This window comes from Lepidochelys kempii, chromosome 3 (assembly GCF_965140285.1).
Source record: "Lepidochelys kempii isolate rLepKem1 chromosome 3, rLepKem1.hap1, whole genome shotgun sequence".
NCBI classification, from domain to species: Eukaryota; Metazoa; Chordata; order Testudines; family Cheloniidae; genus Lepidochelys; species Lepidochelys kempii.
The window spans coordinates 26,107,957-26,135,196 of NC_136382.1; the positions used below are offsets into that span (position 1 = coordinate 26,107,957).

The 27,240-nt window shown below is 41.0% G+C and overlaps 1 protein-coding gene across 7 annotated transcripts in view; it reads left to right on the forward strand.

The window, feature by feature from the left end:
* Positions 1-16,174: 16,174 nt before the first annotated feature.
* CYRIA (CYFIP related Rac1 interactor A) overlaps positions 16,175-27,240 on the forward strand; it is a 75,239-nt gene continuing 64,173 nt past the window's right edge. For 4 of the 7 annotated variants that reach the window (XM_073335967.1, XM_073335966.1, XM_073335970.1 and 1 more), the window contains exon 1: positions 16,182-16,261. The gene's annotated coding sequence lies outside the window, so the exon portion shown is untranslated. Of the gene's footprint in view, positions 16,262-27,240 lie in introns of all 7 variants that reach the window. The other 3 variants (XM_073335968.2, XM_078852061.1, XM_073335969.2) reach the window with 3 other exon arrangements.

A 27,240-nucleotide genomic window follows, 5' to 3' on the forward strand; every position in this document is an offset into this window, starting at 1 on the left:
GTGTGTGTAGCCTTGCCCTAAGTGATGCACAGGCCCGCTGAACAAGATGAATTCCACTCTCTAAGAATAGCTGAATGATACTGTGTTTCTGCAGCTTATCTGAAGATGAGAAGGGAAATGAGGCTCTCCCAGCTCATTCGTTTTCCCCATTGTCTCTTTACAAACAGAAAAGCTGCCTCATTCAATGAATAAAAACTGTGGCTTTTTTTTTTTCCTGTCTTGATCCAGACGGGATTTATGATGCAATCAGCCACTCCCTGCTAAGGCTGTCAAATTAGGCAGCAGTGGCTAATTTAAAAAGTCACAGGTGGAGCTGTAAGCAATCATCAGGAATAGAGGCAATGAGGGTAATTCTATTAAATAAAAGACCTAAAGCAGAGCTTGGGTTTTACTTCTGGGAAGGTAGGACAGTCTGAGGAAAGCTTCAGTTGCTGGAAACGTAGATTTTGGTGGTATTAAAGATATTATGACTCTTTATAGACTCATAGATTTTAAGGTCAAAAGAGACCATCATGATCATCTAATCTGACCTCCTGCATATCACAGGCCACAGAACTTCGCCCACCCACTCCTGTAACAGACCCCTAACCTCTGGCTAAGTTACTGTAGTTCTCAAATCATGATTTAAAGACTTCAAATTACAGAGAACCCACGATTTATTCTAGTTTAAACTTGGAAATGACCAGTGCCCCGTGCAGCAGAGTAAGATGAAAATTCCCCAGGGTCTCTGCCAATCTAACCCGGGGAAAAATTCCGTCCTGCCCTAAATATGGTGATCAGTTAGATTCTGAACATGTGGGCAAGACCCACCATCCAGATACATGGAAAAGAATTCTCTGTAGTAACTCAGAGCCCTCACCATCTAGTGCCCCATCACCATTGGAGATATTTGCTACTAGTGGTCACAGATTGGCTACATGCCATTGTAGGCAGTCCCATCATACCATCCCCTCCATAAACTTATCAGGCTCAGATTTCAAGCCAGTTAGGTTTTTTGCCCCCAGTGCTCCCCTTGAAAGGCTGTTCCAGAACTTTGCTCCTCTGGTGGTTAGAAGCCTTCACCTAATTTCAAGCCTAAACTTGTTGATGGCCAGTTCTTGTGTCCACATTGGTGCTTAACTTAAAATCATGAAATACCCTTGTTGGAACATTGCAGCAAAATTGTTCTTTATTTCTTAGAATTCAGAATAACACATAAAAACTCAAAATCAGAGAGAGACAAAACAGGTGGCTCCCTAAAACAGAGGCACAAATTACATCATCTAGAGTGGCTATCTACAGACTAACTGCTGCTAGGCCCAGATTGCACACTTCCCTACAGAGCCCCCTAGCCTGCAAGAAGGACAAGGAAAACCCCCTGAAATTTTTAACACAATTTTCAACACTAAAAAATTTATTCTAATGTAGTATTTGTATGTAATTCCCTAGGACTTTTTTTTTAAGGTAAAAACAAATTATTATGTATAAATGTAACAACCTTCACATCACCAGCAGGGTTTGAACTGCAGCACAGACTTCTGCCACTTGAACTACAAGACTAACTATCCAGAATGGGGCCATCTGCTGGGTCTGGAGGGGCCATTAGTGAGAGCCTGGCCCAGCTCTCTTCCCCTCTTCCCCCACTGTTGTTACCAAAGCTCCCAACATTGTTGCTGCTTTGGCATCAGCATGCATGGGCCTGGCTCTTTAGAATGTTCACGTTTAGTGAACATTCCATTACTATTCTGTCACATAGCTGTAATTTTCATGCAGGACACAAGCAAGAAAAGGAAATAAATCTATAATTAATCCAAACCTGAACAGAGATTATGGGATGAGTGAAAGGTACATCTCTACCCATAGGGCTTTGTCCTCGCTGAATTTCAAAAGCCTGCTTGCAAACAATGGAGGTGTTCAAGCATCTTTTTAAAAAATGCTATTATCTTTTATAATTAAAAGTGTTAAATCAACCAAAATATAGGGGTTTCTACCAGCTCCCTCTATAATACATATATAAAACACACACACACACACAGTCTACAGACTGGCAGAATATTTGCTGATAAAATAACCATGGGTGAAATTCATATCTGTGCTGTAGGTTAGAAAAGGCCTATGCATCACTTAAGGTCTGTGACATAGCAGAGACTGATTGAGTTAGTGTTTATAACTGGAGAGCAGGCTCTGTGAGACAAATACTTTTCCTTGCGAGCAAGTGGGCAGGATAGCAATGCAGAAGGATGGGAAACGGGAGAGCTTTAGTTCTGTCCCTCACCTCCGAAGTACTGGCCAGCAGAACTATAACTATGCATGTGGGGAAATATGCTGCACAATAGTAAGAACTACAATAAATTATTTCCCACCCCACAGATAAGATAAAGGGAGTGCACGGGAGGAACTCAGACTTTGGCTAATAATTCCTTCCCAGGGTACCACCAAGGGTGGCACACCTATGCAACACACAGGGATGAGTGTAACTTTCAATCAAGAATCAAGCCTTCAGTTTTTATTGAGCAGGCATATTGAGGAAAATGTATAATATACCATTCTCCTAGATCCCATCTATAGCTCTTAGCTGTAAAAGTCAGCCATCTTGAATTCTCATTATTCTCGCCTTAGCAAATCATTTGCATAAAATGAAAAGACTAAATTGTTAGGAATCTAAAAATATACTGTTGCCAGGATACATCTTGCTAGATGCAAATGTAACTGTGTTTGTGCAGATCAGCTAAAAATAGTTTGGTACTCAAAAAAATTCTTATTAACATTAGTGGTAAGTGAAACGATATATCCACACTGAGCTACTAAAATTCTGGCTCTTTGTTGTGAGTAATATGAAAAATAACTTTTGCATTAGAAAAATGGAACTATTTTACAAGGTAATTATAATTCCATTAATAACCTTTTCCCAGTGCAGGTGCCACAATAGAAGGACCATATTGTAAGGGTAAGTATTCTATTTCAACTTCTAGATGCACTTACTTGTACAATAGATTAGTCATTCATTAATGTTGGTTGCAAGGCAACATCCCCTCCTAAAGAAGCAGCAGCAGCAACAATAAATATTTAACTAGCTGTATATAGCAACACTACTACTATATTCTCAATGCATACATATTTTGTAGAATCACAGCTGAGAATTAGTAAACAAAAGTGCTTTCCTAGGTTTTGATTCTGCACCTATTAGAGTCTATAATCAATTTTTAATATATGTCTACTTATTCCTGTTTATCAAAGAAAATCAGAAGAAATAGAATTATTTTTATTGCAAATAATATACTTTAGAAACATTAAATGATTACAAATTGAACATACACACAGGGGCTTACTTTAAAACCCTATACAAGTTAATTAACTATCATTTCCATTGGGGAAATTGTTTAATTGAGCGAGAGGACTGAGCTAACGCCAAATCAAAGATGAGGGCGATTGGAAATTAATGTATAAAAACATGCACATTGGTAGTGTGTACTGTTTAAATTGCCAGCATGTGGATATTGAATAAATCTTGCTGAATGAATTAGATTTTGCCATTTTAAAAACTGATGTTTTTAATATTTCAGGAAGGATTAAACTAAACATGAATCTATACAGCCAAAAATTGTACTGGAATTACAATGTTAAATAAGGAATAAAGGGAGATGTTTAAATTAAAATAAAGGTGGTTAAAAATAGTATTGCCATGACTTCCAAACAGGCAGAAAAACTTAAACTTAGATACTCAGCTGTATCCAGTTCTATGCCCATCCTGGCCCCAGCACACATGAGGCTGTTCTATCCTATAGTGGCTGACTGAGGCCCCTGCAAGAGGCCACTGCCAACCTTGGGCTGTCAGAACACACTATGGCCATGCCCCCTCCTCAGCTCCTACACTGGATGCCTCAAAAGGAAGTGGCCTAGGAGTTTATTATGCTAAGTTTGTGCCCACTGGGAACAACCTCATGCTGAAGGAAACCCCAGCAATGGAGATCCAGGAGCTCTCTGCTCCATTTGGGGAGCCAGAAGAGAGCTCAGGATTCACCCTTGTACTCAATAGGTTTCTTCCTTGACTGGAGAGACGGGATTTAACAAAAACACAGGAAAACCTATTCTTGAAACAGAAAAATGTATTACAGTGTTGAAAAAGGATATTAGATGGCAAAAGCCAATTGCTCCACATAATTCAGAGACATCAGAAAATGGATTCATCCCTCACATACAGTTCATTGGTTTTGCACAGCCATAATTCCATCCATGGCTTCAGTGGAGTTACTCCTGATTTACATAACTGGGACTGAGAAAAGAATAAAGCCCCTCCACTCCAGAAAACAGCTCTGGGCATGTTTTTTTTTTTCCAGAAAGGCTAAGCACCCACAATTCCAGCTAAAGTCACATGTGCAATGGTTGGCAGATTCAGGCTAGATATTAGTATAATTTTTTAGCTTCTTTTTTTTTTTGCCATTTTAACCACAAAATTATGGTCCTCACAGATTGAGGGAGTGATTAAGGATCTGATTCAGAGGTCATGACATTGATGAGAGTCTTTATATTGACCTTAATAGTCTTTGGATCAGGATCTAAATCTTTTTGTTAAAGTGATATTACTTCGTTTTGTCCTTCATGGAGAGGCAAAATGAGCATTAACTAGGTTGTCATTTTATTCCACATATTAGGTCTTGGCTGTAATGCTCAAGAAAAATACTCAATAATCTATTAGTTGTGCAACATCAAAAGCAAATAACTCAATCTCCCATCTGTTCTGGGGCCATTGTTTGCACCCAGATGGCTGTTGATGTGGTTTAACGAAATATTTCAGCAATTGCTACCCTCCAGACAGAAAAGGCTATGCCAGGTGAGTAGTCACTTGCCATGTTTTCAAGATGATGTTATGATTGATTCATACTCAAGAATTATTAAAGAGTCTATATTCCAGCAAATCACTAGATTTTTTTAAAAAAATCATGTTTTAGATTGTTTTCCAAATGTATCCTTAGTATCTTTTTATTGCTGGTCCCTTTCCTACTCTCATCAAAATTGATGGATGTCAAAACTCATATTGATATCAGGAGGAGGTATTGTTATTGTGATGGCCACCTCCTGGCCAGGATAGTGTAGCAGCTTTCATCCCATATGGTGTCCCCTGCCAATGGTCGCTCCATTGTTGCAGTAGTCTTTCTTAACGTAATTCACAGTGCTCTCTCTTCACAACTCAGCCTTCTAGCTAGGTCACTGTGTGTCCCCCTTGGTAGCCTCGCCGATCAGCTGTCCAGATGGTGCCCCTAACAGCCCTGCACCGCTTCCCACTGGCAGGCAGGGAAATGCAGCCCCCCACTTCTATGCTGGGTTCTAACCCAGGGACCCTGCGTACAGCAACTATGGTCTACTTGCTCCCAGTCCATATCGCTATTTCCCTGGACTCCTTCCTCCTTTCTTTCTCTATCTTATGGTCCTATCCCCCTCTGGGTTTGCCAACCTAAATTCCTTCCTCCCAGGGAGCAACTGTAGACTACTCCCTTCCCCGGCCCCAACTTCTTGCCAAACTCTGTAGCCCCAAACAAACCTCCCTTCTCCCAGGAAGTGACTGCAGATTACTTCCCCTGCAGTCCCCTTCTTTTCTTTTCTTTTCTTTTCTTTTCTTTTCTTTTCTTTTCTTTTCTCTTTTTCCAGCCTTAGCATGTGGGGGGTTCTGATCATCACCTACTGCAGTTTTCACATAAGCAAAAATCTATTTCCTCTCACCCAGTCTTGTATCCATAAAAAAGCAAAAGTAATGCTTTATTAATGCTATTAAACTTTCCCGGTACTTTCACTAATCCTTTCAGACTATATTCTTTCACCTTGAGGTATCTCAGTTCTTCATAAAGAATCTTTCTTTCTGTGTAATTCTCCTTGTATTGCCACAGCAGATACTCAACTGTTTCTTCGGCTTTGCATGTGTCGCACAACCAGTTTTTGTACTTGTTTAGTAAATATAAATTACCATTCAGGTCACAGTGACCTGTTGGCAATCTAAATTGGAATTTCACTTCTTTTATCTCAGCTGTTAAGTATGCCATTATCCTCAAGTTTCACAGAACCTTCATCCATGATGTAAAACTGGTCTTATTAATACCCTATAGAGCATCAGCAATGTATTCTTGTCTGCACCCCACTTTTTCCCAGCAATACTTTTAAGCAGATGTATCCTGTCTTTTCATTTAGTCTTTATATGATCCTTCCAAGTTGTTTTGTTATCGAATATAACTCCTTAGAACTACATGTATTTTTTCTGTATAGAGATATAGGTTCCATTCTTCCCCTACATTCCTTTTTGTGAAGATCCTTCCATTTGTTTTACCATGTGTCATAAAAATAAAGGGAAGGGTAACCACCTTTCTGTATACAGTGCTATAAAATCCCTCTTGGCCAGAGGCAATACCCTTTCACCTGTAAAGGGTTAAGAAGCTAAGATAACCTTGCTGGCACCTGACCAAAATGACCAATGAGGAGACAAGATACTTTCAAAGCTGGAGGGGGGGAAACAAAGGGTCTGTCTGTCTGTGTGATGCTTTTGCTGGGGACAGATCAGGAATGCAGTCTCAGAAACTCCGTTAAGTAAGTTAGTAAGTAATCTAGCTAGAAATGCGTTAGATTTCCTTTTGTTTAATGGCTGGTAAAATACGCTGTGCTGAATGGAATGTATATTCCTGTTTTTGTATCTTTTTGTAACTTAAGGTTTTGCCTAGAGGGATTCTCTATGTTTTGAATCTGATTACCCTGTAAGGTATTTACCATCCTGATTTTTACAGAGGTGATTCTTTTACCTTTTCTTTAATTAAAATTCTTCTTTTAAGAACCTGATTGCTTTTTCATGGTTCTTAAGATCCAAGGGTTTGGGTCTGTGTTCACCTGTACAAATTGGTGAGGATTTTTATCAAGCCTTCTCCAGGAAAGGGGGTGTAGGGCTTGGGGGGATATTTTAGGGGAAGACATCTCCAAGTGGGCTCTTTCCCTGTTCTTTGTTTAACACGCTTGGTGGTGGCAGCATAGGGGTCAAGGACAAGGCAAAGTTTGTACCTTGGGGAAGTTTTAACCTAAGCTGGTAAGAATAAGCTTTGGGGGTTTTTCATGCAGGTCCCCACGTCTGTACCCTAGAGTTCAGAGTGGGGAAGAAACCTTGACACCAAGTGAGAACTTAAATCCCCAAGTATATCTCCATTCTGAAATCCTCCTGAGTACCTCACTGGTTCTCTCCATAGCTATCCTACATCTTCTATGTTTGGCCTATATAGCACGGTCATCTGCAAATAGGGTAATACTAATTCCTGCCTGTATATTCCCCAGAAAATCATTAATCATAATATTAAACAGAGTGGTAACACTGATAACACTTCCCTTTGGAGTGCCATTAATAAGTTTATAAATATTCGACAAAGCCTTGCATAATTCTATGACTTCAGAAGTCTCTTACCCCCCAGAACAGTCTTCCTTTTATTCTACTTCCTGCTAGTTTATACAGCAAGCCTTTCCTCCATAGCATGTCATATGCTTTTTCAATGTCCAGAAAGACAATTATAATAAATTCTCTGATCCCTCCTGTTTTTTTCTAGTTGTTTCTAATCTTACAATATTATGAACTGTGCATATTCCATTCCCAAAACCAGGACACAGTTTATAATTTCATTTTTTCAAATATGCAACTAATCTCTCATTTATCATTCTTTCCATAATTTTGCCAACACACATGATGTGAGGACAATAGGTCTATATACAGCAGGTCTTGTAATTTGCCAGGTTCTCCTATTGGTATAACCACTGCTTGCTTCCTTTATGCTGGTAGTATTCCCTTTCCTCATGTTATTATATAATTTCAATTAAATTCTTAAACTCCCTTATAAGATTTCATACAACTGTCAAGCAGAAATAGTCAGCCATCCTGCATTTTGATGAGTCCCTCTTGATAACCCCAGATCTGGTCATCTAACCTACCATCTTCTGTAACCTGTGCTCTGAGAAGATTCAAATAATCTATATTTCTCTCAGTTGACATAAACTGTCCAGTTTCCTTATTTCAAATTCTGAAGTATATATGTTTCTGTAATAAAGGATGTAGAGAACCTGTTTGGTGATAGCCACTTAATTTACACATGTCTGGGATTTCATTTGGTGACAACAGAATCTGACACCTTCTATAATTACTGTACTCATAGATTACCCACATTCCACCAATAACTTGAATTGAAGGTATTTGAGAATTATATCCTTGGAATTGAAGATTTAAGATTTCTGTAGTAAATTCAATTTTCTTCCCCTTGAAATCTTCCTTTTCAAACAGAACTATGATTGGCTCAGAAAGCTTAATGTTTATAACATATAGAGATTTAAGGCTTGTTTGGGGTGGATATCCCATTGCAGGCAATTAGGATAGGTTCCTTCTTCTAACACATACTGACTACCAGAGAAATCTTCTTTATAATATGCAATCCAGCTGCCACCCAAACTCTTTCAAGATGTCATAGCAAATGAAACATCAATATAATTGGTGTTTTTCTCAAATATTTGACTGTAACCTTTGAATTCTGATTATGAAAATAACTGGATGTTGAATTTCCCCATTTGGCTATTGATGGTATCCACAACTATGGACTGAACTGAAGAGATCTTAAAATTTGTGGCTCGCCCAAGCCTCAGTGCTGGGATACAGTCCTCTATCAAGTATGTATTGGTCTCCTGTAAAGTCAGGATTCTCATAGACAACCCACTCTCCACTTATGGATTGTGTCCTCAACCATTCCAAGTGTCTTTCAAATTGGAAATAATTCCTAAAACATCAATATTGGAACCTTTAGTCCCAAAGTATTTTTCACTGATCATATGGGGGTTTATGAAATCTCCTGGATAGGTTGCAGTGACTGTAGCTCTTCACTGTAACCACCCCAATCTTTCCATTCCTGGTACACACCTTCCTCCAGCAAATGATGACCTGCAAACTAATTTCTTGTAAGCAATCCAAATGCCCCCCAACACTTTTATGGACCCAACTGATGTCAATGGCAGTGTCTTCTTTTCTCCCAGTACTTCTTTTTGCTTTTCTTCCTCAGTAAGTGTGAGTATTTCTGATTCCAGTTTCATATATTTCCCTTCCAAGAGAGAGTTCTCATAAATTATTACCTTTGGTTCTCCAATGGATTCAACGTTGTGGCCATCCATTTTCAAGAGTCTATCTCATGGACCTAATCTATACTTCCATCCTCTCCCAAAACACTAAATTAGGATAGTCACCAGGCTCTAACATTAAAGGGACTCCCTCGAAACCAGGTTCTTCATAAATTAGCCCTATGCTCCAATTTACCTTTAGAAAACAAGTCTGCTGCCTTGTGCCAAATATACGTGTTTCCTCTTTGTCGTCAGAAAATGAAGTTATAATTCCTACCTCCTTCTGGTTCCACATACAAGTCAATCTGGCAGATCCTTTACTACATGTTTAATTTAACTAGTCATTGCAACCTTAGCAAATATACATTAATCTTTTTCTTCTGAAGTATTTTCACCCCAAATATTCGTGAGTTCCTGTTCTCCTTCTTCCAGATGAATAGAGGTCCTTCAAAATTTGGTTTCTCATACAGAATTCAGCTTTAACTATGTACCATTCTTGTGAAGGTTTGTTTCACTATATATCAGCATCTGGTCAGGTCTGGGATGGATTTTATTTTAGCTGTTTCCTGAAAATGCCTCCCCATTAATAAACCAGCAGGGATATTTGGTTAATATCAGCTAGATTTTAATGAGCTTGAGAAATTTTTGTCAGTGCTTTCATAGTTTGGCATTTGTAAATTTAGTTCTTTTTTGACATTATCTGTTTGCAAATATTTTTCCAGGTGACTTGGAACTTTTGAATCTGACAGGGTCTCAAACCTTTGAGGTATTTTGAATGGTCTGGCTGCATCAAGTTATAAAGCAGGCATCCCTGAGGAGTCAGCTGTGAAAGTTGTTCTGATGGTGTTTACTAAGGTTACAAAGGGAATAAATATCTTTTCTTTAGTTGTAAATATTAGCAAGCTTGAGAAGACAGTACTTTTTCTAGACGGAACCGCTTAATTTCACCATCTTTACCATCCTTGTTCTCTTTTTCATTTACTTCCTGAATCAGTGCAGGTTAATCTCTTTTGGATGACTTCAGTAATTTGAAAAGTGTACTTTGTTCTGTAGACACACGCTTGAGTCTGACTCTGGCTTCGGTTTCTAGGCTTTGTACAGGTGAGTCTCATCATATGCGCGTTTAACTTATGCAAATTCTACTATATGCGCTCGGCAAAAAAAAAAAAAAGATACTTGTAAATAGTGCGGGCGATTCCGCCCACCATTCCACTCAATGAATGTGAGTGTGCATGAGATGGGAGACGTGAATCTGCTGTTCCCTCAGTCGGTCTCAGTTCTCGTGTGCCTCTCATAGAGTGAGCATCTCACCATGCTGATTGTAATTCTAGTCTTTAAAGTTACGTATTTTTTGTACAACATGGCCCCTAAATGCAAGCCAACTACTTCATCTGGCGCTCAACCGAAGAAAGAGCGATCTGTTCCAACGCTGGAGGAAAAGCTGGCTGTGTTGGACTTATTGAGAGATGGTATGTCGGTCTCCAACGTGGCGCATAAATATGGCTGCAATGAATATATCAATAATAAAGCCTCTGGACTGGATTCTCAACTGATGTAAATCAGCATAACTCAATTTCCTTCAAGGGAACTATACAACTTTACACCAGTTGAGGACCAAGCCCAAGTGTCTGATATTCAACAGGTATAAATTAATGGAATTATAGTAAATTACATGATCTGAGAATATGGTCCAATAGACATTACGCAGATTCTAGTTTGTGTGTTTCCATGGAAACACATTTGCATGTATAGTATATTGGTAAATAATTGTCAATCATTTACCAACTCATTAAAATAACACGAGGGAAATATATTTCTCCTTTTCCTTTAACAGGTTTATAATATGAACTGTGCAATAAACAAAATCTAAAGTTTACTGTCAATATTAACAACATTTACTTGTGGTTCTTCAGTTTTCTTCTTTACTGTTATCTCTATATTAATTCAATTTCCAATTTAAAACAATATATATTTGTCTTCTGTTATAACAGACCCATATTACTGAGTATACATGTATATTTTATTCATCCATCTCAGTAAAAGTGCATTCAATTTTAAAATATTTTCTTTATTGTTAAAATGGCTCTAAAAGATTACATTGTAAATGGAAATTGGTTTCACTAAGTCTGAAACCACTTCTGAAGCGTAAAGACTTAAATGGAAAAAACGCTTTCCAGCACTGTATTGGATTTAAAATAGTCAGTATTAGGTGAGACACAAAAGGCCTGCTAGAGACAACTGGTCAGATTCAAAGTGTTTATTCTTCTCTAATATTGATATCATTTTGTGTCTGTTGCTTGGCTAGGTGGTTTGAGTGTAATGTAGTGCTCTTAATGTCAAGGTCTTAAACTTAATACAGAAGAATGGTCCAGTGGTTATGGCCCTAGCCTAAGACTTGAAAGACCAGAGTTCAATTTCCTGCTTTTTGTGTGATCTTGGACTCCCTGTGCCCCACTTCCCTGTCTGTAAAATGTGGGTAATAGTACTTTCTTGCCTCAGAAGGGTGTTGTGAGGACAAACACATTAAAGATTATAAGGAGCTTAGACACTATGGTGATGGGGACCACTACGTATGCCTTACGTGGATATCCTCTTAGTATCTATACCTATCCCCTACATTCATCTCATGTATTCTAGTTAGATACTGGAGAAATCTGGAGTTTTAAAAGAAAAGTTCACCCATGGCCATGATGTGGCAAAGCAAGTAGAGCTATAGTAGCTTCAGCAAACCTAACATACTGCCTTTATCTGGATGAAAGGCTAGAGCAGGGGTTCTCAAACTTTTTTTGTTGGACTTCCCTTTGAAAATATTTCAGGCTGTGATGACTGCACCCCCCAAAAAAAGTGATAGGAAATTACTGTACGTACTCATAAGAGCACTAAATGAAGCATGTAATCATTATCCCTGCAGTCAAATATGCTGAAGCCTTTCAAAAAGTGTAAAGCAACAGTTTTCAGGAATAAATATGTGGACATTTAAGAAACATGGCATTTTTTTTTTGCAGGGGTGGTAGGGAATAGACAACAGGGCACAGTTTGGGGAGCTGGAAGCCTTTTCCTGTGATTTTGGCAATAATCATAACATTGTCCCAAGGATTGTGGCTTTATACGCAACTATATACAAACAAGTTTCTGGATACTTAATGCGAACGTGCTGCTTCTTTAAGGACACAATTATTTTAATCCAGGGAACTGATATCTTTACATTATTTTTGCCCAGTATTTATTCTTTAAGTACATCAAAGCTGAAAAGCCAGATTTGCATAAGTAAGTGGTTGGAAATGGGAGAAGCACTTTACTTGCTGCAGTTGAGATTTGGGTATAGGCTGCTTTGAGAGAAACTCAGAAGTCAGCCAGAGGCTGGGATTGGAATTGGTGCTTCAGAATGGAATCACATGAGATGTCAATCATTTCCTCTTGAGTTTTCAAGGTGAGAGTTTTATTAGGAGACAACTGGCAGTCAAATAGATTCCTTATCCAATTAAATGTGGTTAGGTCACAATCAGTAACATATTTCAAAAACTGGGCTCAGAGTATAGAGACATGTTCAGTTACGTGTTCTTGTATATCCCCAATAGTGACATCATTGGATGAAAGAAAAGGAGTACTTGTGGTACCTTAGAGACTAACCAATTTATTTGAGCATAAGCTTTCGTGAGCTACAGCTCACTTCATCGGATGCATCTGATGAAGTGAGCTGTAGCTCACAAAAGCTTATGCTCAAATAAATTGGTTAGTCTCTAAGGTGCCACAAGTACTCCTTTTCTTTTTGCGAATACAGACTAACACGGCTGTTACTCTGAAACCTATCATTGGATGAGAATTCCAGGAGATTGTTCAGTGTTGAAAATATTTGAAAATTTTTGTTGTTGACTTGTGACTTCCAGAGATCCAGTTTTTTAGTAAAGGCATTAATTTTGTCATTGAGTTTGAGAATGTTAGTTTATTTTCCTTGTAGTGACTCATTCAATGAATTTAAACAACCATAAATGCCTGCTAGATATGCGAGTGCTACCAACCATTTGATGTCACTTAAATGCTTCGTAAGAGAGGAATCCACTTCAGTCAGAAAAAAATGCACTGCATCTCTCAATTCAAACAGATGAGTTGAACCCTTTCCTGTGTCAGCCAGCAAACCTCTGTGTGCAGTAATAAGTGCTGATGCTCCAAACCCATTTCTCCAAAGAGACTTTTAAAAGGTCATGAATTCAGTGGCTTTGCTTTAATAAAAATATCAATTGCTACATCTTGATTCAAAATTGATTTAAGATAAGGATCCATGTTCATGCTAGCAAGAGCCTCCCTGTGAATCATTCGGTGTCCACTAGGCTTCTGGGGCCACTTCTGTAAGTCTGCCTAGAAGTCCATGCTTGGTACCAGGCATAGCTTTTGCAGCATCTGTGCAGATTCCTACAGAGCTGTTCCAGTTAATGTGTTACCCCATTATAAAGGCAGTGCCTTGCAGAAGAGAAAGTCTTCTTTACCTGTGTTTTCTCAAATGTACCGAACATAGAACAGTAACTGTGCTGCTCCTGAAACATCGGTGGATTCATCAGTCTGTAAGGAAAAGAACTGCTCTTGTTAATCCTTTCCATCACTCGCTCTCATATGTCATTGGACATATTGTCAGTATGACAACTCATTGTATCATTTCATAGTGGAATAGAGCTCAGCTGAGTGGCAGAATCTTTGCCAATCATAATCTCACATATTTGTTTAGCTGCAGGAAGAATAAGAGAGGCTTTTTTGCCCTGGTGATTAAAAGTGAAACACCATAAGATGCCTCCAGAGTTTTGGCTGTCACAGTTGCTGATTTATGTTTAACAGTTTTTTGTTGCTCAAGTTCATGAAGAATTCTTTTAAAAAATTCAACATATATAAGTCACTGAATTTCATTTGGTTTTAGGGTGTTACTGCCCAAAACTTCACTGCACAAAACACGCTGGGGACTTGAATATCTTCTGAGCCAGTGTAAGTAAATCCAAATGCCAAAGAAAAATGAGTATTTTCTGTTTTTTGGGCTTTTTTACCGCTCAGAGTGGTTTCCTTTGTCAGTGAGGACCCTGGGGTTCAGAGGTGCATACGTGTGTCAATTCAGCTCTCACCCAAGGAAAAGGGCACCTTGCTTGCTCTGTCAGCTGAGCACTTGCTCTGGCTCACTGCCTGGCCACCTCGCCAGCCCACTGTCAGTCACCTTCTGCTGCCACCGGCCTCTCTGCTGTGACCTCTGCAGGTCAGTTTCTTAGTGATTTTCAGCTCTTTGCAGGCTGGGCAGAAACACTGCCCTATCAGAAGCAATTTCACCTCTCCTCTGAGCTCATTAACATAACAAAAATGCTCCTCATGAAGCCTATTTAGCTCTATCTTTGAACAGTGGGGAGGAATAGGTTAAACCAGGCTGGGGACCCTTCGGGAGTGTCCACATTTCCTGCCTAGGACACCTGTCCCCACCCCTCTTACTTTCACAGGGCTCTGGCATTCAAGCCCCTGGCTTAACAAGGTTCTTTCAGCTGAAGTTGACCCCCCTCATTTGGGACAAGTTAAGCACAGTTCTGCTCCCCTTTATTCATACAATACCGACAATAGCTACACTGATAACAGCATTTCACTACCCCTGCAAATGATTTGTAACCCAACACCAGCCAAAGTTGATTACTTTGAGCAACATTGCTCTATCTGCTGGATATCTAAGCAGAGTAGATGTGTTTATGTAAATACAGTCTGCTCCTGAAGTCTCTCCCCCGCTCCTGAAGTCTCTCCCGCGCCCAGCTAGCTGTCAGGGGAGAATTCATTCAAACCCTGCTTACAAATATGCTACAAAAGGGTCACATTCCATGACAACAAGGCCATTGCTTAGGGAAATGATACAATCAAAATGGCCTTGTTGTCATGGAATGCCCAGCTCTGAAGGCAGAGCCACCGCCACCAGCAGCATAGAAGTTAGGGTGGTTTGATATGCAATTGCCACCTTTACCTCTGTGCTACTGCTGGTGTCGGCGCTGCCTTCAGAGCTGGGCACCTGGCCAGCAGCTGTCACTCTCGTAACCCCCCTTTTGGGCTGGGACCACCAGTTTGAGAAACGCTAGGCTAGAGAATCCATTTAGCAGCAGATCGGACCTTCCTGCCCCACCATCATACACAGCCCCAAAATAGGCATCCCAAATCTTGCCTTCCCTCATTCATTAGAACCACTCCAGTACCAGCCATAGGTCTTGTCTTCACTACAGTTTTTATCGGGATAGAATACAACTGTGACGTTTATAGTCTGTGCAACAATATAAATATCTTGGTTCAGTGTTGAGCTCTGATGGAAATCTGACTGCGGATGTTAGAAGTCACAGGAACAGCACTGGATGGAAATGGAGGGAGCGGACGGGAATTCTCTGTGGCAAAACTATGCAAAGAAAACTAAAATAATAATAAATAATAATAATAATAAGAAGAAAGGTTAGGTCAGCCGTGACGTATGGGTCGGAATGATGGCCAATGAGGCAGAGAGAAGAACAACTGCTTTGCGCTGCCAAAATGGGAATGCTTTGTGGGTGCTGGGTGAGATGAGGTGATAAGCTATGCAATGAAATGGTACCGGCCATGATGCAGGTAGCCGCTATCATGGAAAAGCTGAGGGAATATTGACTGAGAAGGCTGGGTCAGTGCATGGTTTACTCCTCCGCTTACACTGGGCCTGGGGGGTCCCAGTGCCTGTTTCTTCACCTTACATTGGGATGGGGGGGTCCCAGGGCTTGTCCCCCCTTTACACTGGGGTTTGGGGTTTCCAGTACCAGTTCCCCCCCTTGCACTACAGTTGGGGGGGGGGGATCTCAGAGCTTGTTCCGCTCCCTTACGCTGGGTTTGGGGAGGGCCCCAGGGCCTGTTCTTCACCCCCCTCTCCCCCCGGGTTTGGTTGGTCCCAATGCCCAATGTCTGCCCGTTAGCTCGGTGAGTGGGGAGGTGCGAACCCGCGGCCCCGTCTGTCAGGCGCGAGGAGGCGGGGCTGGGGGCGAAGTGCCCGCCCATCGCCGGCTGGGAGGCTGTGATAGGCCACCAGGCGGAGGGGGTGGAGCAGTGTGTGCCGCGCCCCCTTGGCTGGGCGGGCGCTGGGGCTGCTGTCGCGCGCGGGGGAGGCGTTGGTGCGGGTCCCTGCTGCCGGCGGAGCACCGCGGCTCAGGTAAGGGGTGAGGGGGCGGCGTCCGGGCGAGGTCCCTGCGCCCCGCGTGGGGAGAGGTGGCCCTGGGCCCGCGTCGCCGCTTGCGTTGCCCCGGGAGACCGTGCGGGTGGGCGCTGGGACATGTGGGCGCAGACCAGGCTACGGCTGCGCTCTTCCCTGCGAGCTGCCCCCGCCACGAACTGCCCCCCCCCCCCCGAATGAGGTGGGGGTCCTGCTGGCTCCGGGCTCCCCCCCCCACCTCATTCGCTGTGGAGGCGGGTGGCAACCGGCGTACTGGGCTGCTGCCCTCCCTCTTCCCCCCCCCGCCACTTCACTGGGCTTTGGGTGGGGAATGCGGGGCTAATTTGTGTCTTCCCGCCCCCGGTACATTAGGGGTGGGGCGGGCGCTGCAGGGCCCAGTCTGCTCCCCCTCCCCGCGTACGCGGGGGCCGCAGGGCCTGGTCTGCTCTCCTGGAGCACCTGCGGGGCTAGCACCGCACAGACACTTAAGCAAATAGGTGGGCAGTCACATCCCCAAAGCGTGGACACGTTTATTTCAAACTATAGCAGGTGGATGAGGCAAGCAAAGTGGAGGGGGGAGGGAATAACGGCACACCTATTTGGGTGGTTGAAGGAGTGGGTCCTTCGTGTCCACTGGGCTCTGTGTTGGTGTCCTTCCCTCCTTTATTATAACTTGTGCATCCAGAACACTGCAAAATGTATTTTAGGCTTTGAACTCACCATTTGCCTATAAATAAGGCGAGGCAGTACCAAGCTGAGACTCCATTCACCCTCTTTTCTTTTAAAAACAAAATGTACTTTGTTTTTATTGTCCCCCTGTGATCATTGAGACTGCTCAGGCCTCACCAATGCAGGAAAGTTTTACCAGTTACATTGGGATAGTTATATCTGTCTAAGCCCTATGAGGACATTCCTATTCTGGTATAAGGGTGCTTTTCTTTTTTTAGCTTAAACCTTTTTCCAAGTAAGGTAAACTAAACCAAAAACTGCCTCTTGTACCAGAGTGGAGTGTACTACCGATACAACTAATGGTTTTAATTCATTCTCAGGTTATCCTGAAAAAATCTTTTTCTTCTAGCTGCTGTGACATCTGACTGTAAAGTGTCTTGACTTTTCCTAGACTAAACATGAAAATACTGAAGTTAGTTATGAGGATGGGTGGAAAAGACTTCTGTAACATTGACTCCACCCTCCTGGTTGAATCCCTAAACACCTCTCCATATTGTGATGTATCTGATGTTGAACTGATACCACACTTGATTTTATTTATTTTTTCTAATTTAGCTTTAAGGCAGTCTTCCTTTTATTTTATTGATCTGGCTTTCAATATGCTAAGCTCTCAGCATTCCTGTTTTATGTACTGACATTGTATGTTCCATAAAGCACTAGAAAGACTTTCACTTTGCACTTTTTTCCCTTTTTTATTTTTGTGTTGTCCTGTCTTTTTTATTATTATTATTATTATTATTTATTATTATTTTCCCCCTTCTCTTCTCCCAGCATCTCTCCAACTGCTTAGTTAGAAATGTATAATAATCTAAACATCATTTTCACTGTGAGCTCCTACCTGGAGGAATGAAATGCATTTGTCACATAAGACTGGAGAAAAATAAAGCTAATTCCTTGCCTGTTCTGTAAGGTGTGATGTTATTAAATTTTCCTTTTTGGTAAAGTATAGAAAATACTTGTACACCAGCAGTTTTGTCATTTTTCTCTTAGACATGATTTCTGTGTGATGAGAAAGTTTCTTTCCTAACTCCCCATATGTTTAGTTTAAATAAATAAAACTATGAAACTCTATAGAGACCAGGAATTTCTTAACCCTCCCAAGGCTATACTGTAATTTGTTCGTGGGCATAAAAGAAAATTACAGATTACATGAGAGTAACATTAAGAGCTTGATTTAAACCCACAAAAGTGGAAACTAACAGTTAAGGCTAAAATTCTTCCGAACATTACATTTTCGCCTAACTACTGCAGCACATCTAGTTTATAAGATTGTACCTAAATGCAGCTAACGATATCTAAGAGTTTTAGGATTGCTTATTAATTTATTTGCGTTCTGCGTACTTCATATTTTAATTTCCTTTTATGCTACTCTCTTGTATCCTTTATGTAGTAACTCTTGAATTCCTGTTTCCTTCCACCCTCAATTTAAAAAAAAAAATGAAACATTAGAAGCCATTAAAAAGTCAGTACTTGTTAGTCAAAAGAAAAAAATAAAGGTAACGCATAGGGGGAAACTGTAGTGATGTTGGATTAGTTGGATACCATTGCGTACTAACCGTTGGCAAATATTGACACTGTAATGGCCATCAGAGTAGCTGTAATTGTCATAGTGCTGGGGAGAATTCTTTATGGTCAGTGTGCTGAGGTTTAGAATGTCTTCATAACACTACTTTATATGTTCTGCTTTTGTCAGGCCCCAAAAAACATGTTGTTTAAAATTAGTGTTTAAAAATACATCTCCAAAGTATCTGGGCTAAACAGTGCAAATCATTTAGACTAGAATGAAAATTTCCACCTTAAAATAGAAATCCTTTTTTGCTTATGTATGAATAACTTCAGACTGGTTAGTCCTCTCCTATCAGTCATATTTATATGTATATCTGAATATCCTGTAATAATAGCTTTTAATTTAATTTGTTTGTGTTGGGCATGATGCAAAATGCTAGTGGCCTTCTTTAAAACAGTTTTAAGACTACATTCAGAAACTCCCTTTCTGCTACATATATAAAGTTTGATCATTCATTTGCTAATTAATATTTTTCTGTTTTTGTAATATTCAAAATCACAAGATTTCACTTTTCACAACTTAATCAGATTATTTAGCTGTAATTCTGAAAATAAAATCCTGAAAATAAATTTATTATGCTAATGTTAACCCTTAACTTTAATGTCCCAAGTGGACAATAAAACATGTAGTAAATAGATGGGGATTTGGGGGCCAAGACCTGCTAGTGCTATCTATGTATGTAGTTCTACTGACTTCACTGCATGTCATGGTTTTGGCCCGTTATTAACACTCTGCTAGTAGTACATTTCATGAAACTCATTCCGTTTTACTCTTATTCCTGGGTATGGTGAATAGAGAAAATAATTTGAAATAGGTGAGTTAAAATATTCTATACTGAACTAGTCCAAAAGCTAAAGAAAAATGGGGTAAAATGGAATTTCTCTGAAATTATACATATGGTGCAGGCTATTGGGTTCTTATTTGTAGTTATAAAGTCAAACTATGATAGACAATAGTTTCCATAGAAAAGGGTGTAGGACATAATACTGCGAGCCACTGAGTGACCTCCATTTCAGTGAAAATGAAGAGCATGCTTTTATTTTTCTATATGTTTGTATGGTGCCCAATCCTAACTGGAGTTTTTTGATGCTACCACAATACAAATTATTTATTTACATAGGACAGTTTTTTGGGGGCCATATCTGATTGACTATGGGGACACTCATACTCAATTCAGGTGTTTTTAACTGTTTGTAAAGTTTTGTTAATTTTGAGTTCTAGAAATGGCCAAAACAGGGGTAATTTTTATTTTAGCCTAAATAAATATCAGTCAATCCCAGTGAGATTCATATGAATAATCAGTTTTATTTCACAAACTGCTTTAATAATATACAAATCAGTAAAGCACTTTAGAAACTGCTGAGGTATGATTATCTAACTTAGCTCCTGAGTTATACTGATTACAGTCATTTCTCTGGGATTTCACTGTTTGTTCGCTCTCCTAGTTTATAGTTCTGTGTGTCTCCATGCAAATCAGCTTGCAGGATTAGGGGCCTTAGTCAATAGGAATAGTCACTGTGCTTGAAGTGAAGTGCACAATAAATCTTTGCCAGATTGAGCCCTAGATGTTTGAGAGATTCCTTTTTGTGTATGTGCCATTGTCTATGGCAGAGATTCTCAAACTGTGGTCCATGGACCACCAGTGGTCCGCGAGCTCCATTCAGGTAGTCCGTGGATAGTTCCCTCTAAGGTGCACGCCTGGGCAGTCGCACACAGAAGAATGAAGGGCCACCCACCTAATTAGTGGAGCCGTGCAGGTGTGGCTCCACTAATTAGAGGCCTGGACCCTGGAGAAGAAGCACATGTAAGGGGAGGTGGTGGCCCTGGGGGGAATAAGGGGTAGGTGGGTGGGGGCAGTGGGGTGAGAAGAGGGGGTGGAGGGAATGTGGGATGTGTAGGGCTGCGGCGGCCAGAGAAAGAGGCGACTTTCCCCAGCTGCAGGACTGTGGCTGCCTGGGAGAGACAGCCCTCCTTCCCAGCCTCAGCTCTGTGGCCGCCGTGGCAGGGGAGAGACCCCCTCCTTCCCAGCCCCAGCTCAAAGGCTGCTGCGGTGTGGGAGGGGGGAAGAGGGAGAGACCCCATCCTTCCTAGCCCCAGCTTGGAGGCTGACGCAGCACGGGGGAGAGGGAGAGACCCTGCCTCCTTCCCAGTCCCAGCTCGGGGGCTGCCTCAGCGGGGGAGAGGGGGCACATCTATCTCATTAGAAAGATAAGATTACTGATATTAAAATATGAGTTGTGTACTTTTATTTGTAGACCAAAAAATGTTAAAGGTTTTTTTATATATATTTATAGAGCTTTTATCCAAAGTGCTTACAATAGTTAACTGGTGGTACAAACGACATTTGGAAAGATCATTAAGTGGTCTGCTGAGACCCTCAGAAATTTTCAAGTGATCCTCCAAAAAGAAAGTTGAGAACCACTGGTCTACGGTACGATTCTGCTAGTATTGGAAGCCATTCTACCCAAAACTATCACTAATCCTGTTCGTTGTGGCACTTTATTGTGGGAATAAATATTGGCTCAGTTTGTGAATGTATTCCTCCTTCAGGGGTGGCCAACCTGAGAAGGAGCCAGAATTTACCAATGTACATTGCCAAAGAGCCACAGTAATACGTCAGCAGCCTCTCATCAGCTCCCCCCCGGCTCCTAGAAACTCCCACCCACTGGTAGCCCTGCCAATCAGCGCCTCCCCCTCCCTCCCGATCAGCTGTTTCATGGCATGCAGGAGGCTCTGGGGCAGGAAGGGGAAGGAGCGAGGGCATGGCAGGCTTGGAGGAGGGCGCAGGAAGGGGTGGAGTGGGGACAGGGCCTGTGGCAGAGCCAGAGGTTGAGTACTGAGCACCCCTTGGCGCATTAGAAAGTTGGCACCTGTAGCTCCAGCCTCAGAGTCGGTGCCTGTACAAGGAGCCGCATATTAACTTCTGAAGAGCCACATGTGGTTCTGGAGCCACAGGTTGGCCATCCGTGTCCTACTTTGATCTGGAGGACAGTATTGATGTGGCATGAGAATGATTGCTTATATATGTTGTGGAGTGTGTTTATCAGATTCCTGGGCTTAGTTCTCTAGCGCTCTGTGGTGACTTGTAAATTAATGAGTCCTAATTGGGCCTTAGATTTTGCATTCATAAACCTTCCTACTCCATTTGCTCCTGGGGGAATTCTGCACCTAAAAATTTATTTATATATATATATATATATATATATAAATTTTTATATATTTTAAAATTCTGCATATTTTATTTGTCAAAATAACACAATATAATCATGCCGGTTTCTATTATTTTGGTAATTTATTTTAAAATATCTCTCAGCAAATATGTTCATAACAATACAGACCAAATAAAAAGATTCTAGTAATTTTTTTGACAGATTTCTTACTAGGCACATTAATACAGAACTTTTGAGTAATTTAAATTACAGTACATAACTGTATTTCCTTCACCTGTCAGAAGCAGTGCAAAGGCTTGGGGGAGTCAGGGGTAATGGAGGACCTGAGAGAGGGAGAAGGAGCCTGGAGTGAACCTGGAGGGTTGTTGGGTAGGGGTGGGAGAAGTATGGAACAGGTTTTTGAGGGGGTGAGAGAGGTGGGATTGTGAGGGAGTTGGGAAGACTCCCCTATGCAGACCCTGGCTGAGCCCAAGCTGCTCCCATTCAGTCAGGCATGTGTTCCTCTGTTCCCACACCCCCATGGGTCTCTGCAGCCTCCTCCCCTATTACCATGTGACCTTGCCCTCGCACTCCCATTCAGCCCCTGGCTCAACGCTGTCACCCCACAGGCTTCTGAACCCCAGTCCGTGACCTCCCACAGCAGCCCTGCGTGCCCCACTCTGTCTGTTGTAACCTGGCTCAATGGGCAAGGTGCTGTGATGAACTTCTACTCCTGGGAGAATTCTGTGCAACTGTGCGCACACAGATTTTTTTTGCCCAGAGAAAACACGTTCTGCCCCAGAAGTGCTGCAGTTCTTCCTTTTGCTAACTAGAGGCCGCTGTGGTGTCAGAACAGCTGGCTGAGTTCATGCTGCTGGCTGTTCCGATGCCAGAGCAACTTCTGGTGGGCAAAAGGCAGAAAGGAACTACAGCACTTCTTGGGCAGAACGTATTTTCTGTGGGGAAAAATAAAAATTATGCAGGACACATGAATTCTGCACATGCACACTGGTGCAGAATTCCCCCAGGAGTATCCATTATACTGTCGTGATAGTTCAGTGTTCTTAAGGGGGGAATTGTAGGCATACATTGGCGTTTTAAGACATAGAAGGTCCATGGTATACTGTAGTTCCCTGATGCTTTCATTTTGAAGCAAATTTAATGCATGGTTTGGAGGTTTTTTTAGTAGGAGTTTTTTGTGGAAAACATGGCATTTTTTCTCTCTCTCTAGCTTACCTTTTAGGGGCATTGTGCTTCAGTAAGTCTAAGGCAAGACTTGGCCAGATTATGACAAGATCATTTGTACATCAACTGACTTCTTTTTTTTTTTCTTGAAGTTTTGTTTTTAGTGAGAGCTCTGGGTAAGAGCACAGTTTGAGCAGTGTAATTCAATCATTGATTTGTAGGTTGACCATGGCTGTTTGGATTGATACCATGGTCCTTTCTCCTATGTGTCACTTGAAGGCATGTGTTTGAACATGTAGTATTTTGTTTCAGAGAGAATGAATTGGTACATACGCTAATTAATCCACCATCATTTCCATTTTCCAGAAGCCCAAAGTTCCATCTAGGTTGTCACATTGAAGAAAAGCTCAGTGTAAGCTCAAAAGCTTGTATCTCTCACCAACTGGCACTGGTCCAATAAAATATATTGCCTCACCCACCTTGTATCTCTGATATCCTTGGACCAACACAGCTACGACGACACTGCATAGATTGAATCAAAGGCTTTTGGGGGGAAAGAGAAACTTGAAATACACTTCCTAATTTTGTCTTTTTATATGTTGATTACCATTCTGTAGTGCAAAGATAGGGAGAATCTGTTCTGGGTTTTGTGTAGTCCGATGATATTGGCTCATCTTTTGATGATGATCAAGTAACTTGAATCTCTTACTGACATTTCTTCTAATACAGAAGAATCTGTTTTTGAGGGCTGAAGCAGTCCCAGCATGGTGGTTAGCCTGTCTCAGATAAATGGACTCCAGAACTATGTTGAAACAGTTCCTATAAGTCTTCTAGGTGTGCACAGTAATAAGATTGAAATTTTCCTTTGATATATTATTTGGGATTTGTTGGGTCTAATTTTCTGTGGATTTTATTTGAAATAATAGATTGGAATGGAAATGTCTGAAGACAGGTTACATAGGCTCCAAGGCCAGAAGGGACCATTGTGATGATCTAGTTGGACCTCCTGTATAACATAGGCCACAGATCTCCTCCCAAATAATTCCTAGAACATATCTTTTAGAAAAACATCCAATCTTGATTGAAAAATTGTCAGTGATACAGAATTGAATATGAACCTAGGTAACTTGTTCCAGTGGTTAATTACCCTCACTGTCAAACATTTACACCTTATTTCCAGTCTGAATTTGTCTAGCTTGCAGCTACAAGCCATTGGATTGTATTATATCTTTCTATGCTAGGCTGAAGAGCCCATTATTATAGTCTGTAGTCAAGTTACTTGTTGTCCTTCTCTTTGTTAAGTTAAATAGATAGGCTCCAGGAGCTCAATTTCTATAAGGAATATTTTCTAATCCTTTAATCATTCTCATGGCTCGTCTCTGAACCCTTTCCAATTTATCAACATCCTTCTTGAATTATGGGCATGAGAGCTTGACACGTTATTCCGGCTGTGGTTGTACTAGTGCCAAATGCAGAGGTAAAATAACCTTTGTACTCCTACTCCAGATTCTCCTGTTCATGCATCCCAGGATGGCATTAGTTCCTTAGAACTAATTAGAAGAGTCACTACTTCCCAGGATAGATTCCCCTATTCTATAAGTATGGCTTACATTCTTTGTTCCTATATGTGTACACTTACATTTAGTCATGTTAAAATACTTATTGTTTGCCTCACCTCAGTCCCTGGAAAAACCATGGAGCAGGTCCTCAAGGGATCAATCTTGAAGCTCTTAGAAGAGCGGAAAGTGATCAGGAACAGTCAGCATGGATTCATCAAGGGCAAGTCATGCCTGACTAACCTAATTGCTTTCTGTGACGAGATAACTGGACTTGTAGATGAGGGGAAAGCAGTGGACATGTTGTTCCTTGACTTTAGCAAAGCTTTCGATATGGTCTCCCACAGTATTCTTTCCAGCAAGTTAAAGAAGTATGGGCTGGATGAATGGACTATAAGGTGAACAGAAAGCTGGCTAGATTGTCTGGCTCAACGAGTAGTGATCAATGATTCCATGTCTAGTTGGCAGCTGGTATCAAGCAGAGTGCCCCAAGGGTTGGTCCTATGGCCAGTTTGGTTAAATATCTTCATTAATGATCTGGAGGATGGCGTGGATTGCACCCACACTAAACTAGGAGGAGTGATAGATATGCTGGAGGATAGGGGTAGGATACAGAGGGACTTAGACAAATTAGAGGAATGGGCCAAAAGAAATCTGATGAGGTTCAAGAAGAACAAGTGCAGAGTCCTGCACTTAGGACAGAAGAATCCCATGCACTGCTACAGACAAGGGACTGAGTGGCTAGGCAGCAGTTCTGCAGAAAAGGACCTAGGGGTTACAGTGGACGAGAAGCTGGATATGAGTCAACAGTGTACCCTTGTTGCCAAGAAGGCTTACGGCATTTTGGGCTGTATAAGTAGGAACATTGCCAACAGATTGAGGGACGTGATCATTTCCCCTCTATTTGGCATTAGTGAGGCCTCATCTGGAGTACTGTGTCCAGTTTTGGGCCCCACACAACAAGAAGGATGTGGAAAAATTGGAAAGAGTCCAGTGGAGGGCAACAAAAATGATAGGGGGTTGGAGCACATGACTTATGAGGGGAGGCTGAGGGAACTGGGATTATTTAGTCTGCAGAAGAGAAGAATGAGGGGGGATTTGATAGCTGTTTTCAACTACCTGAAAGGGGGTTCCAAAGAGGATGGCTCTGGACTGTTCTCAGTGGTAGCTGATGACAGAACGAGGAGTAATGGTCTCAAGTTGCAGTGGGGGAGGTTTAGGTTGGATATTAGGAAAACCTTTTTCACTAGGAGGGTGGTGAAACACTGGAATGGGTTACCTAGGGAGGTGGTAGAATCTCCTTCCTTAGATATTTTTAAGGTCAGGCTTGAGACAGCCCTGGCTGGGATGATTTAGTTGGGGATTGGCCCTGCTTTGAGCAGGGGTTGGACTAGATGACCTCCTGAGGTCCCTTCCAACCCTGATATTCTATGCTTGTGCCCTGTTTACTAAGTTATCTATATTGCTCTGAATCAGTGACCTATCCTCCACATTATTTACTCAAACTTTTGTGTAATCAGCAATGATTTTGTGTGTGTGTGTGTGTGTGTGTGTTTTGTTTGTTTTCTTTCAGGTCATTGATAAAATGTTAAATATTGTAAGGCCAAGAACTGACCCCTATGGGATGCCACTGAAAACACATGCACTCAGTGATGATTTACTGTTTAGAATTACTTTTGCAGTTTTTAATCCATTTAATGTGTGATATGTTAATTGTATATCATTCTGGTTTTTAAATCCAAATACTGTGCAGTACCAAGACACACACATTACAAAAGTTTGAATATATTATGTCAGCACTATAACCTTTATCAACCAAATTTATAATCTCATCAAAAAAGTTATCAAGTTAGTTTGACAAGATCTATTTTTCCATACACTCATGTTGATTACGTTAATTCCATTACTCTCCTTAAATTCTTATTAACTGAGTCCTATTATCTTGCTGGGATTGATGTCAGGCTGATGGGCCTATAATTACTGAGGTCATCCCATTTACCCTTTATAAAAATTGACACAATATTAGCTTTCTTCCCATCTTCTGGAACTTCTCCAGTGCTCCAGAGCTGATTGAAAATCATAATTAATCTTCCAGTGACTTCCTCAGCTAGCTCTCTTAAAATTCTTGTATGCAATTTATCTGGACTTTATTAGCTTTTGTTTAATATCCTCCAGAGGTACTAGGATGAAGGATGTAGGATGAAGAGTATTTTTATTGCATGATGAAACTACATCATCTTTTCCCTCAAATACAGAACAGAAATATTTACTGAACACTTCTGCCTTTTTTGCATTATTAATAATGTATTATGGACATTACAATTACATTACATTACAATAATGTTGTTATGGACCCATATTATTGTTCCTAATATATATATTTTTTAAAAACCTCCTTATTGTCCTTAACTCTACTGGCCATAGACTTCTTCTTGTGTCCCTTGGCTTCCATAATCCGTTTTCTATAATTTTCTAACTTCTGGTTTATATTCCTAACAATGAGCTTTCCCTTTCTTTTGTTATATATTATTTTTAATTTTTTTGTAGCTGTCTTCACTTCCCCTCTAACTGGTTTTTTAACCAGCACAGTCTTCTTCCTTAATCATTGGATTGTGGCTTTTTGGGAATCTAGTAAGGTGTTCTTAAGTGATTCCCAATTATCATTCACATTGTTCTGAGTCAGTTCTTCCTTCCAGCTAATTGGCTCATGATTGTTTGTTTTCAGCTTTGTGAAATTGGCCCTGTTAAAGCAAAATAAATAAATATATAAATTAATTACTGGGTTGGACTCAT